Source organism: Marmota flaviventris, chromosome 17 (assembly GCF_047511675.1).
Source record: "Marmota flaviventris isolate mMarFla1 chromosome 17, mMarFla1.hap1, whole genome shotgun sequence".
Classification (NCBI taxonomy): domain Eukaryota; kingdom Metazoa; phylum Chordata; class Mammalia; order Rodentia; family Sciuridae; genus Marmota; species Marmota flaviventris.
This window is the reverse complement of record NC_092514.1, coordinates 30971645-30986333: the sequence shown is the minus strand read 5'-3', so window position 1 is coordinate 30986333 and position 14689 is coordinate 30971645. Positions and strand designations below refer to the sequence as shown.

The 14689-nt window shown below is 38.5% G+C and overlaps 2 pseudogenes; one reads left to right on the top strand and one right to left on the bottom strand.

The window, feature by feature from the left end:
- LOC114081985 (spermatogenesis-associated protein 22-like) overlaps positions 1-14689 on the bottom strand; it is a 47055-nt pseudogene that overhangs the window by 22125 nt on the left and 10241 nt on the right.
- Positions 7186-7282, top strand: LOC114081986 (U6 spliceosomal RNA; annotated as a pseudogene).

The following is a 14689-nucleotide window of genomic DNA, read 5'->3' as shown; positions in this document are numbered from 1 at the left end:
CCAGGAGGCTGAGGCAAGAGAAACACACATTTGACGCCAGCCTGAATGACTTTCTAAGATCCTGTGTTTTAAAAAAAAAAATTTGGCAGAGTGCCCCTGGGACCCATACCTAATACCACAAATCAACAAATACATATATGTTCTTTAAACATTCACACACTTATGTGCCAAGAGCCAGCATCAGGGCCTAGGATGATTCCAGACCTGCCTGTGGCGGAAGCAAGTACCCAGAACCACCACACCTGACCCTGCTGCCTGTCACAGCTATCAGCTGAGCTTGGCTTAGGTATGTATAGGAAGGGATTGCTCTGGTCATTATCTTGGCATTTGGCCTTGTCTTCACCTGCCTCAGCCCTGAGCTTGGTCTGGGCTTTGATTTTAGTCTTGAACTGACCCTTGTCCCTGCGCCTTACTCTGTTCTATATACACAGGCTTCTGTGTGCTTCTAGATTTAACTTAAATCTAGATATGTCCAAGTATCTGAAAGAGCCCACTAACCCGTGGGTGTCCTTTGGGGACAATTATTTGGTAGATCACACCTGTCATTTCACTGGAACACCCAGACAGAACAGCCTTAAAGGCAACATGACAGGAGCCAGCCCCTCCTTGATCAGCTCCTGTCTGCAACTTTCCCTGGAGGGTGATGTTAGTACCACACAGAGGATGGGATTGGAGGCAGATGGGCCTGGGTTTCTGGAACCTGCTCTGCTTCTTGCTGCTTGGAAAAGTCACATCAAGTCCCTGAGATTCCTTTGCCATTTGGAAACTGAGGCAATCACTGCTCCCTTAGACTGGAGGCAGATGGTCAAGACATCAAGTGTGTTGAGCATCCTGCTAGACTCAAGGAATAAAAGGTGCTGTCACTACATAAAAGCTGTGCCCTCCCCAGTCTTACCAGCAGGATGGAGCCTGGAGCTCCTCCTGCCTTCACACCCTCAAGTCAGCACCCTCACTGGGAGCCTCCTCCTCAGCAGCCTGTAGTTCCTATCCCCACACCCCCCATTTGCTCTGTGCTCACATTCTCTCCCTCTTCCCCCCAACTTCCACTGTCCAGCTTCCCCTGTAGCTTCCAGAACACCCATAAGGAGGCTCAATCCCACTGCTTGGGCTGGGTGATTGTGCAGAGGCCAGTCCGTCTCCCAGCTCAGGGAGGGCCAAGTCTGGCCAGGAGGGTGATGGTGCCAGCTCTGTGGCCATCCCTGCTTGAGGTTGGCACACAGGCCTGGCCAGGGCACTGCTAGGGATAGAGTTTTGCCAAAGAATGCTTCAGGGCTGCTGGGAGAAAGCCGCAGGGAGTGGCAGGTAGCAGTTCAGGGCTCTGGAGGCACAGGGCAAGTGTCAGAGCTGAGCCCTATGTGGGAAGGAATATTGTCCAGCTTCTAGCAGACAAAGAGATGTTCACCGAAGACCCAGGTAATGAATGCACACAGTATTCCATGAACACGTACCTATGGACAAGTGCACACAACCCCCATGGTCAAAACTTCAGAAGCAGAAATGTGCAGAGCCGGGGATACCTTGGCCTAAGTCCATCTAACAGGCAGGTCCGTTCCTGCTCCCTTGGCCTTCTCTGCAGCTGCACCATGGCCCTGCCCACTTTGTCCAGTTTCACTGCTTCTTCACCTTCACTCTTTATCACCCAAGTGTTTCTTCTCTTGGTCTGAAAAAATTTTTTCATATCACATTGCACTGCACATTTCATGGGCTCATCCTGCCTTACTGGGTAAACACTCTCCTCCTCCCACTTTCAAGTGCTTTACAATTTCTAGAAGTGGCCAAGTGAGCAGAGTTTCTTCTGATTGCTTCATCTGCATTATTGAGCCCTAGGCATGTAAGCTTGAGGCTGGGTTGTGTGCTGGTCCAGTTACCAACTTGCTTTCCAAATGCTTCCTACTGACTTGTTGGGCTTGTACTGTATTTGGAAATTTCCATTTCAAGTCATCTCATTGGCACTTCGTATTTTTATTTTAAGAAAGGTCACTGATCAGGAGGGTGAATTCTAGGCTTATGTTTCTGAGTGCTTGGTCCTAATGCCTCTCAAGGGTGCATGAAGACCCCAAGCCCAGCTCTGACCACCGTTAGGTTCCTCAACAGAGATACAGTGCAGGAGGCTCCAGGAGAGGAGAAGTGAGATGTGGAGGGGCCTGAGGGACAGGAGGAGCCTGGGGATGTAGAGCAGCCCTGGATGCTGGAGGGGAGCAATGGAGGCAGTGAGGTTGGAGGAGCCTCAGCAGTTGCATCCAGAAGCGAGGTCACTTGACCTCTAAACTTTCTTGCATTGTCTCACATACGAGTTTTTGAGGGACACCATATATCTAAATCATAACATAGCGTATCATGTTTATTTTTTTGTGTATGTTGAATCATCCTTGAACCTATGGGATATATCCCACTTGATCCATGGTGATAATCTTCATAGTGTGCTGTTGGATTTGATCTTCTAGTATTTAGTTGAGGAGTTTTGCCTCTATGTTTATCTAGAATATTGACCTGAGTTTTTCTTTCTTTTCCTTCTCTCTCTCTCTCTCTCTCTCTCTCTCTCTCTCTCTCTCTCTCTGGTATTTTTTCCAGTTTGGGGGTCAAGGTAATGCTGGCCTCATAAAATATGTTTGGAAGAATTTTTTCCTCTTAATTTTTGGGAATAACATAAGGAATTGTTAAATGTTTTATGAAACTTGACAATGAAGTCATGGGGCCTGAGCTTTTTTCTTTGATGGAAGGGTTTTTATTACAAATTCAAATTTGTTACTTGTTATTGGTCTCTTCAGGTTTTTATTTCTTCATGATCCAATAATAGTAAGGTGTATTTTTGCCCCCCCCCCCTTTTTTTTTAGTTCATCAGAAGTATGCCTTTTTTTTCTTTTATCTTTTCTGGTACTAGGGTTTGAACACAGGGGCACTCAACCACTGAGCCACATCCCCTCCTTTTAAAAATTTTATCTAGAGACAAGGTGTCGCTAAGTTGCTTAGGGCTTCATTAAGTTACTGAGGCTGGCTTTGAACTCCTGATACTTCTGCCTTAGCCTGCCCAGCCATGGGGATTACAGCATGCACCATATGCCTGGTTAAGTGTGTCTCAGTTTAACAGCTTTTGAAGACGAATTTTGATATAATAAAAACAATCGATTTAATATTCTACAATTTAGAACATCTGAGTAGCATGCAGAAGACCCTGGTTTTGGAGAGCTCCTGCCACTCCTGTTGGTCCACGCCAGGAATCCACGCCCGCTGAGGCCATGCTGGCCGGGGTCGGGCGCTCGCTCTCTCAGGCTGGCGCTAGCTCACCTCACCATCTCTGTATTTTAGCTCCAACTCCTCTCTCCTCGCCGGCTGGCTGTCTCAGGTGGCTGTGATGCTTTTGCTGGGTCCACCATGCGCTGTGAGCTGCGGCAGTGAGGGCGGCCTATCTTCTTTGCTGGCCTGAAGGAGGGAGAAGAGCAAGCGGGGCGTGCCATCCGTCCCATGCTGCAGCCACTAGCCTGGAGCCACCACGGCACCGACACCGGAGCCCAGGAGACCTGTATGGATGGGCATGGCTTGATAGCAGCGCCTTCCTGCGCCGCCATCACCGGGGTTGTACAGCAAGGTCCCCCCCGGCTTTGCCCACCCCCTTGGCCCTGCTGCTACTTGTTGCTCAGCCTCGGACTTCTCCACGCAGGTGACTATCAACAGCCATCCTAATGTTGAATCCAGAAATGTACCACGGACTTTGTATCCCTTCGAAAGCCTACCTTGGCAACCTGGTGTATCATTCTGCTGTGTTAGGGCTCAGTGACCTCCTGCGCTGGAGGAACTGTTCCAAGGATGGACCCACATCCTCTACCAACTTTGAAGTGACCCGTGACCCTTGTAATTATCACAGCCACACAGAACCCAGAGAACATAGGGGAGGGGACCATAACCCTCCCAGTTACTTTTTTTGTGTGTGTGTGGCTTGTTTGGGGATCCTTACCTTAGAACTTTGAAGGTCACTTCCAAACTTACAAAGTGGAAGGGAACTGGACACTCAGATATTAATTAGCTTTCAGTTCAAGTGACAAATGTGCCTGCAGTTCCTGGATCCAGTGCCACTGCTACAAATAAGGTAAGTGTGCTTTCTTTTTTCCCCTCTTTCTACTCATAACTTCCAAATGTTTGATTCTTCGGACAACTTTCAAAATGTGGTATAAAAGGGTTATTCTAGAGGAATGTTTTTTAAATTTTTTAATGTTTTCTTGAAATGCAGTTAACAAGAGTTGATAAAGGATTCAGTAAGGAACTTGCTCTGGAATATAAAGTGTGGGTCTAAATTTAAATAGACAATGATATGAAAAATAAATAGTAAACTGTAAAATGGCGTTCTCCTGGAAGAAAATGCAGGCCAATTTAATGAAAAAATGTGTGTGTAGGTGTGTGTGTGTGTGTGTGTGTGTGTTTCGGGCCAATTTAATGAAAAAAAATATATTTTTTTGGTGATGTCTTTTGAGTGCATGTGTGTGTAATTCTTCTTGAAGAATTCCATATTCAGTTTTATCAGATGACTGAAGTGGGCATTTAGAATAAAGAAAACTGTGAAGCTTGAGGCAGTGACCCATAAGGAAATATATTTTTTAAAAATATCTTCAGTTGTAGATGGACACAATATCTTTATTTTATTTATTTATTTTTATGTGATGCTGAGGATCAAACCCAGTGCCTCACACCTGCTAGGCAAGCACTCTACCACTGAGCCCCAGCCCCAGCCCCATGGAAACACATTTTATTGGTGATTTGGAAGCTATAGTAAAATATAATAGCTATCAGCCAAACTTCCCAATGGCAAACCCATAATGGTATTTGTTCCTAACCTTTTGGTGACCAAGGAAGTTACAAATTGTATATTGCATAAAGGGATATATAATCCCCATGTAATTTCGGGCCTTGGGTTAACAGTTTAAGTCAGAGCTAAGGGAAAAACTGGCAAAATTAAGTTAAGCTTACCCTGCCTACTGTCCACTGTCTATAGCCCATGTTTATTTATTTTTAAAGCCCAACAGCAACTTCCAGGCACCAGTGTCTTCCTACAAATAGGTAGAGAGGAGCTATCAATAGGGTTTCCAATTGCCAGTCAATGCTAATCAAAAGGGTTTCTACTAAAAGAGCGTCCCAAGTAAACCACTTCCTTCCCTATTATCCTAACCACAAAACCATACATATAGCTTTGTATGTAAAGCAAGACCATCTCATTTGCTTTAACTTCCTTTATTTATTATATCTATTCATAAGCTGCTTCAGATTAATATACAATTGGTAAGCATCAAGCTTTTGAGATACTTATGACTATCTTTTGATTTTGGGACACCTTCCCTTGCCTCTAAACATATGTGGTATATTTTTAAAACAAATTTTAATTATTTGACTTGGCATTTTATGGAGGCAATTTTATAACACCTGCATAGATATCTGCATAACCCAGGGATTTGTATCGCACTGAGTTAATTCTAGCTCCTTACCTCTTTAGGAAAAATTTAATAGCACCCATCACCACCATGCTCCCAACTAGTCTTTATGTCAGATTACCTCGTAGCCAGCTTTTCCTTACCCTAAAATTGATCATGAAAACATAATTGATATTTATAATTCCTTCTTCTACACCTATTCCATGTTTCCTTTATTATCACTTTAGCTAGATTCATCCTTCATTCCTAGGGAATCTGAATCCTCATTATATTTCCCTTTAATGGGTTACTGTAATGGTTTCCCATTAACATTTACTTATGACACCCGCCACCAATCTCCTGGATATCATAATGGTCTCTTCTTTCTCATGATGTAGAAAAAGGCAAATTTCCATTATTAATTGGAGTTGAATTGCCTCTGGTAATATAGTAACCCCCTTGTTTATTGTGTAGTGACATAAAGAATTGCCAACTGGTAGATCTGGTAGAATCATTCCTTCCTTGGGAATTGTATCATATACTTCTTGTGTGCCACTTGAAATTCTCTCAGCCATTATCTTTTACATCAGACTTGCCTGAAGTAAGCAGTTCTGCACAGATTTCAACCACCAGCCTTGTGTATGTAGTTAGTCTGACAGCATTACCTCAGACATGTTCCACGTGCTTCTGGTGTCCTGCCATTGGGTCTCTCTGATTCCGTGGAGGGAATATCATGGAAAACCAGCTCAACTCTCACACTTGCAGAACTGGTAAGTACAGGGAGTTAATGCCAATGAGTCAGTTCTTACAGGTGCTGAATGATTATGAATTTATGCCTCAGTCATCACAGAGCCAAGTTATTAAGTAGAGTAGTATATCTTGTTCCCTATTTAATATACCTCTATTCCTTACTTCGCACAATCACATACAATTCTCAAATTACTTGCAAATAAGATTTTGTCTCAGCCTCTGCTTTTTTAAAAAATCATTTACATCACAGGCTATGACAGAAAGTAAGATCTCTAATCTTCAAATCAACAAAGCCCAACACTGTGGTTGTGAGAAGCAAAAATTCTGTTATTTGGCTTAATAATGAGAGATGTCCTGCTACCATCCCTTTGATTACCAGACCTGTGAATCATGTCTATGGCAAAAACAGCACCAAAATGGATTTCTGGTTCAAATATATATCATATTCTATAAGAGACTACAATGAATTTTTTGTTATTCTGTTTAGTACTTTGTTTCCAGCATTTGAAAAAAAAATGCTTGACACAGAGTAGATTCTCAATAAATATTTGAAGCAGTGCTTTCTTTATGGCACACATCTAAACTCAAATTGTCACCAGCTGGCCAGGCTGGCAAGATGAGCTGGGTTCAAAGGAGCTGGCTGTATCAATAACTAAGAAAATGGTGAAGAAACCTATAGCACATGAACATGAATTTCTAAGATCAAAGGCAGGAGGGCTCAGTGACCCTAAAGGTCAGCTCCATGCTGGGCAGTGCTGGAAAGAGCAGGAGAGCGAGCACACCCTAAACTCCACTATTTATTGGGGAGAAGACATTCGATAGAATATTCCACCCAAATAAGGCAAGGGGTAGGGCTTCAAAAGGTGGAGTCTTGCTTGGTGATGTCTTGTGGTCAGCAGATTGATTGACATCTTGGCAAGTCACACCCATCTCAGTTGCTGTGTGATATCACAGGCTGAGAGAAAGGAAAGGCACATTTTTGTCACACAATGCCAGACCAGTCTTCTCATACATTCAAATGTGCATAGCTCACACACACAGCCCATGGATGGCTCGTGACACCAAATGATACAGAGAAGATAAGCATAGGCTCTGCACCAGATGACACACAAATGCATGAAGTGTTTCATTTTTTTCTGAAGAGACAAACATGTCATTAAAATATAAAAAAAATAGGTTTGTGTTTTAAGTAATAAAGTAGAGAAGCATTTTGGAATGAAAAATGGCAGGCAGGTTAGTATGGCTAAGGATTATGACTAGTGAAAGAACCCAAATACCTCGCACTAGAGTTCATACCTTGTTACCTGTTCTTAAAACATTTTAGGAGCTATCACTAGTCCATATTGCTTCATCTGTCTACTATCCTGTAGACCAAGGAGAGAGACCAACTGGGATATGACTGCAGTAGCCTGTCCGAAAAGCAGAAAGAGTATGGGAAAGAAGGAAGGAAAGTAAAATAAAACAGATTAGAAGGAACAGAATTGAATGAAATAAACTGATACCAAGTAAAAGGAACACAGTATGTGTTACTTGTTATGTCTGTTGAACTGTGATTGAAGCTACGTAAGGTTAGATGCCTCCAAAAAATAATTGACTTTTATAGCTTAAAACAATATTAAGCAACCATCTTTTAAATCCTTGATTTAACTGTTTCCTAGTATTTTATACACAAGAGGAACAGAATAAAATGTTGTTCTTTAAATTAAAAAAAATGATGAAGTAATTAAATGAACCACATAGACCAGCAGTTCCAGAACAGCACTTAATAATTCTACTGAAGAGGAAAGGTACTGATAGTGAGAATGCCTTTAGTGATACCCCCTTAAGTGAGACACTGGCTTTTGGGCTGCTTCAGATATATTATTATCCCATGTTGAAGAAGCACCCATCTATTTCTATTATAGTGAGCATTTTTATCTGACATGGTCACTGATTTAGCAAATGCATCCCATCTTTGAAAAACTATTTCCACATTTTCAAAAGGACTTAAATATTTTAATTCAAGAAGTGAAATACATAAAGACAGTTGCTCCATAACTATACAAATAGTAAATTAAACAAGATAAGAAAATGTTTTAATTTATACTATTTAAATTTCATTCATTACTTTAGGATAATAACTCATCTCAACATCTACAATTTTAACAAGCATCTGGGAAGTTTGTTTAGTTTTTGTTCAGAAACAGATGTTGGCCTGATAGAAACACATTTGAAAACATTCTTGTTCTGGTCATACTTTCCACTATACGTATGAACAATGCCTCTATTCAGTCTCAGAAGTTCTCCTGTTTTTCAAAACAAATATTTTTTTAAAAAGTATTACTTCACCTAAATTTTATATTTTAACAAATATACACCAGAATCACTCCAACGCTAAAGTTTCCCCACTTGAGTCAGTGCCCCACTGCTGACAAAGGCTATGTCAGTCATATATGGATGCCCTGTCACAGAGTAAAGACATGAACTTGGATAGGGCTTCTTCCAAGACAACAAGATGCTGCTTCTTAAATAACTTAATAATTCCTAATGTAATGGCACAAAAATTATCCACTCTTCTATCAGACTATCAGAGTTCCACTTTCAGTACATGGCAGAACAGGTGGTTCACATCAACTAACTCCCAGCTAAGAAGTAGAATAGCTGGATAAAAAAAAAACTGTTTAAAATCCCCTGCATAGGCATCAGACATATCAAAGCAGTGAGGAATTATATAAACCTCATCTGGGAGAGCATGGAAGTTCAAGATGAAGCCTGATTTGGGGGTGCATTCTCCCTTAAGATATCTGCCAACTACAGAAAGGTCATTTACAAGGAGTGAGCAGAGATTTTAACAGTCTTAGAGCTGGGAAAACAAAAAATGGAGTCTGATGACCTTAAAGAAAGAGATTCTAGCAAGCATTCCCGCCCCACCCCAGGTTTAGGGTTAGAACCAAAACAAAGCTACACATTTAAGGGGACTAGTTAATTAGAATAAAAGACCAGAAATCTCCAAATCCCCTCAATCATGAATAAAACTGAAGAATTCTGAAGTTGCTTTCATTAAAAGGTCACTAAAAGCACTTAAAATAGAGGGAAGGACTTATGATTTTTAAAAAGGACTACAATAAAATGAAGAATTTCCCTTCATCAAAAGCCACCAGTGAAAAAGCAGATCATGGAGTGTGAGGAAAAATATCTGCAATAAATGTTAACAGAGAACTTGCACCTAGAACAACTTTCTTCAAAAAATTCCCATAAATCAATAAGAAAAAGACATAATGCAATAGGAAAAAAAGCAAGAGACTGAAACAGACTTTGAAAAAGAAGATATCTAAATGGCCAGTAGGTATATGAAATGGTGCTCAACAACACTTGTCACCAGGCAGAGAAGTGAGATAACACTAAACTTACTGAGGGAAGCTACAATAAAAAGAAAATACTAAGTGTTGATAAGAATGCAGAGAAACCATGACTATCCTACACTTCTTGTTGGAGTGTGAACTGATACAATCCTTGGAAACTCCTTTGACAATAACCACTGTATTGGCTCTGTAATGTGCCAGTTTTACTTCTACAGATAGACCAAACAGAAATGTATGCATATGCACAAGAAATATATACAAGAAAGTTCATATTCATTATGTTTATTATTCATAATGGCAAAAAACTCTTCAACTATCCCAAATGCCCATCAACAATAAAATGAAATTCTAAATTGTGGAATATTTGCACAACCAAATATCTACATAGCAGCATGAATGAATGAACAATAGCTACATGCAATAACATAGATGAATCCTACAAATATTGTTGAGTCATAACCATACATTTAAAAAAGGATATACCATATGATACTATTTATATAAAATTCAAAAGCAGGCATAATGAATTTATGACATTAAAAGTCAGAGTAGTAATTGCTTTTAGGTAAGAGGCAGTTAATGGGAAGAGGTTCAATGGGGCTTCAGAGGTGATGACAACATTTTGCTTCTTAACATGGGAAGTGTTCACTATGATGCTTTATTGAGGTATACGATTTGGGTTCGTGAACTTTCTGTATATGTTATACTTCAGTAACAAGGTTTTAAAAAATGCTTAAACTGGAAAAAATAAAGATTCAAGATATTAAAATAATTAATATGACAATTACTATTTCTTGATCACCTACTGTGTGTCAGGCACTGTGTATTTGTTTTATTGTTTCATTTCCACAACAGCCTTTCAAAGCAGGAATTCACCTCCCCATTGCAGATTTTTAAAAACCGGAAGCTCAAATAGTTTGAGCAGCTTACTTATGTCATAAGGCTGGTAAATGATGAAGCACACTAAACATTGGAAACCAAGTATGATTTCAGAATTAAGGCCAATTTCAGAAAATAATGTCAAGCCCTTTTACAAAACATGTAGGACTTCAAGGTCTCTAGCTTCCTTTGGGATCTATAGCCTTATTTTTCACCAAGCCTCTTGCTTATATCTCAGGCCACTCCTGCCATAACTTCAGAATCCCTATCCCCAACCCCTTCACTTACTAACTCCACACTCTGGTAATTATATACTACTTGCAGCTCCCTGAACAAGTCAGACTTTCTCATAGCTTCATGTCTTTGCATATGCTGCCCCCTCACCTTAAAGTGCATCTTCCTAACCTCTTGCCCTACCAACACTTTGGCTGAGTTGGCTCTTATGGGTTCTTAAATATCTAAGGTAATATAACTGATGATCTCCTTTGAAAGTCTTTCTCTGATCTGGCCCACCCTTCTTATCTACATGTGTAGCACCCTACTTGTACCTCTGTCATACCACAGTGTAACATTTATGTATCTGTCTTTCTGTATGAGATTAGAAATTCTTGGAGAGAAGGAGCCATTTACCACTTATATTTACCTTTCACTAAAAGGTCATTAAAAACACTTAAAATAGAGGGAAGAACTTATGATTTTTAAAAAGGACTACAATAAAATGAGGAATTTCATTTTATTGAATGAAATTCTTAATAAAATGAATTTCATTTTATTAAGAATTCAAGGGTGTATCCCTTGCACCCAGTGCAGTGCTTGGCACACAGGAGGCTCTCCAGATTAGCTAAACAAATAAACAACTTTAATATCTGAAATAAAAGCAAACAAAATGTTTCAAATATTAAACAAATGGAATTTCTATTGCCATGAAATTATGGTCTGCATTTTTGTTTTGTTGGCATAGGCTTTGCAAAGAATCCTTTTAGAATTTCATTAAACACACAAGACAGAATATTTTTCCCATCTCTCATAAGAAAACTCTTTGAATAATATGGTCCAGGTGTAAGAGCTGAATCAAGAACAGCTAAACCACATTGGAATAAAGGGAAAAAAAATAAATGTTGGAAATGCAAATAAAATGTAACAAAGAAGCTGATATTTAAATAACTTCCCACATCAACCTCTTATAGTTCTATTAACAGTGATAAAGAAGACAGTTTTTAAAAAAGAATGATATTTCTGAAACAATGTCGAAGAAAAAATCCAAGCCCTTTCTTATTTAGAAAGAGATTACATGTCAAGTTCATACAAATGACAATGGTGGGCCATCTGAAGATTTTTTCCATAGACTGTGTTCTCTATAATAGTTAAATCCCCAGACAAGTCTACTGCATTATAATAGTAAGTACATTATTAATAATAACAAGCATGACAGCTTAACGGAAAAACATCGAATTATAATCAGAAGTCATGCATTCTAGTCCCAGTTCTTCAACTAACTAATATTTTGTAATTTCAAGAAAATTGGTTTTGAAATTTGTTTTTATCATATGTATTTAGGGTGTACAATAAGATATGCACATATATGGTATTGAAAAATGTGAAATAATTAGTACAGATAAGCAAATTAACATATCCATCACCTTCCATAATTACCTTTTTGTATATGGTAAGAGCACCTAAGATATACTCTCTGCAGTTTTTCAACATATAATACATTAATATTAACTACAGCCCTCCAGCAATATATTAATTAGATCTCTAGGCTTATTCATCCTACAACACTGAAAGTCTCCCCATTTCCTTCCCCTTGAGCAAATTATTCAACCTCTTTACCAAACTGTTTATCTATAAAATGCAAATCCTAATCCATGCTTATCTTCACAAATTTTTATCAAATTACATTACTTATTCTTTCAATAACTATCTACTTAGTACTGGTAGTAGGCATTTGATATTTTGAGGTCTACTTACATTTATCTTAATAAGATCCAGATTTTCCTGTAGGAAATCTCTATTGGAAACCAGATCTATTCCATTCTTAGATTTGGATGAGCTTTCTCCCCACGCCTAGATCCAGGGGTGACCTATAAGTCACTTAAGCCACTCAGCATATTCCATTCCCCAGATATACAGGTCAGGGTTTCAGTGATAGGGATGTTTCCAGTTAGAAATAACAATACACAAAAGTTCATTTGTTAATTTCTGGAAAAGAGCAACCAAAAGAAATTCATCTAAGAATGTGACAGTGTGGTGTAAGTCAAAATGGGTCAGGCAAGTCTGTGTTTCTTTTGAAAGCTTCTGGACACTGCATTCTTTGACTTCAGACTCCTTCCTCCATCTCAAAGCTGGCAGATAGTATCTTGCAATCTCTCCCTCTCTGACCTTCTGACTTTGACCTTCCTGCTTCCCTTGTAATTATGTCAGGCCCACCCAGAAAATCCAAGATCATCTTTCCTCTGAGATCCTTCATTTAACCATATGATCCAAGTCCCTTTCACCACATAAGCTAATATTCATAAGCTTTGGAAATTAGGACAGGCATCTTAGGGACCAACACTCTAACTACCTTAGGCAGTATCATTAAAACTGCAATTCTTTGAAATACTTCAGGGAGCAGCAAAAATAAGACTTTCATTTCAGAGGAAAAGGACTAACAAGAGATGGAAGTTAAAGCAATGAAGAAACACCATGGCTAAATCTCAAAAACAATACTGGGTGAAATTGCAAGCTGTGTAGTTCTATAATACATAAATCAAAAAATAAATTATTGGAATCAAATGTACATTATAAAACTATAAAAATCATAGACATAAAAGATACTACAGTAGTTATCTATAGAGATGCAAATGTATGGGGGCTTCAAATTTACCTCTGACATGGGCATATGGATATGTATTAAATTCTCTGTATTTTTCCATATGTTAGGTTATTTCATAATTTAAGTTAAGTAGTATTTATTTAATTAAAATAATGGAAAAAAATATGTTTTGGATCTCTACTTGTTTATCTCTTCATTCTAAGTAAGATCAAGCTCCAGAAACATTCCACAAAACTCTCCCACTTTTAAATGCTAATTTAGAAAACAGATTAATTATAGTGTGGTTATTCTTATCAGTAAAGTATTCTTATTGTTCTTTCAGAGTATTTTATATGATTTAATTTATATTGGGATGAGCTTTGTCCCATTAAAACACTAGATTTACAATAAGGAGATTCAGATTCTACATTCATTTCTGCTAACTAGTTTCAAGATTTTAATTAAGTCCATTTTAAGTATTTGCCCCATTTCCTCACACAACTCAAAGAGGATAGATTACCTGCAAATTTCTTTCCAGTTTTAACACTATGAATCAGAAGGATACTATCACAAATAACCAAATACTTAACTCACACAAATCAATGCCAAACCTAATCAAGAACTTAAGAAAATTCTAATAAACCATATTTTCCCTTCGCAAATTTTTCTTCTTCAAGATTCCTTAGGTATTCCTATCAATATTAAAAACTTGTCCAAATACTATGACCCCCACATGTTTGAAGTATTATACCTATCCAACACTTCAAAGAAGTAGTTTTCTGTGCATGTTCACAGCAATATTTCATGCTTTCAGTAACTGCAGAAATTATTCTTAGAGAATCATTTTTTCCTTAAACTATAACTGACATGAGGCTTCCTTTTGAAAAATAAAAACATAACATTAGACAAAATCTTTCTATTTCCTCATCATACTTTTACCTTCCATGTTACGATTCTAGGTCTTTATAAGTAAATGTGTAAGACATATAAAAAAAAACTACTGAAAGTTTCAGTATAATTACTTCCCCAAATTAAAACCATCAATAGTATACTATAATAGGATAAATCAGGATAAACACAGAGACAATCAAGAAGAGAATTATTTATATGGCATTTATCCACTCATTCATTTGTTCATTCTTTCAATAAGCATCATGTGCCAGATCCTGTGATAGATGTGTGAGTAAAACAATTCCTTTCTCTCATGTGCTCACTTGTGAGGTGGTGAACCAGACACATTCATTCATTCCAAAAGTATTTATTGGGTACCTACTGTGTGCTAAATATAGCTTCTAAGGAAGTAAAGTGAACAAAACCAAAAAGATATCAGCCTCCACTTATTTTATAATCTAAAAAGGGATTTACATAGTAAATAAAACATAATAGAACATTAGGAATTGACATATTTAAAAAACAGGAGGAAAAAAAGAACAGAGATTTTTATTTTAGGTGGGTGGTTAAGTGGGGACAGAGAGAATAGCAAGTATAAAGGCCCTTAGATAGAAATCTTTTTGGCGTTTTTGCAG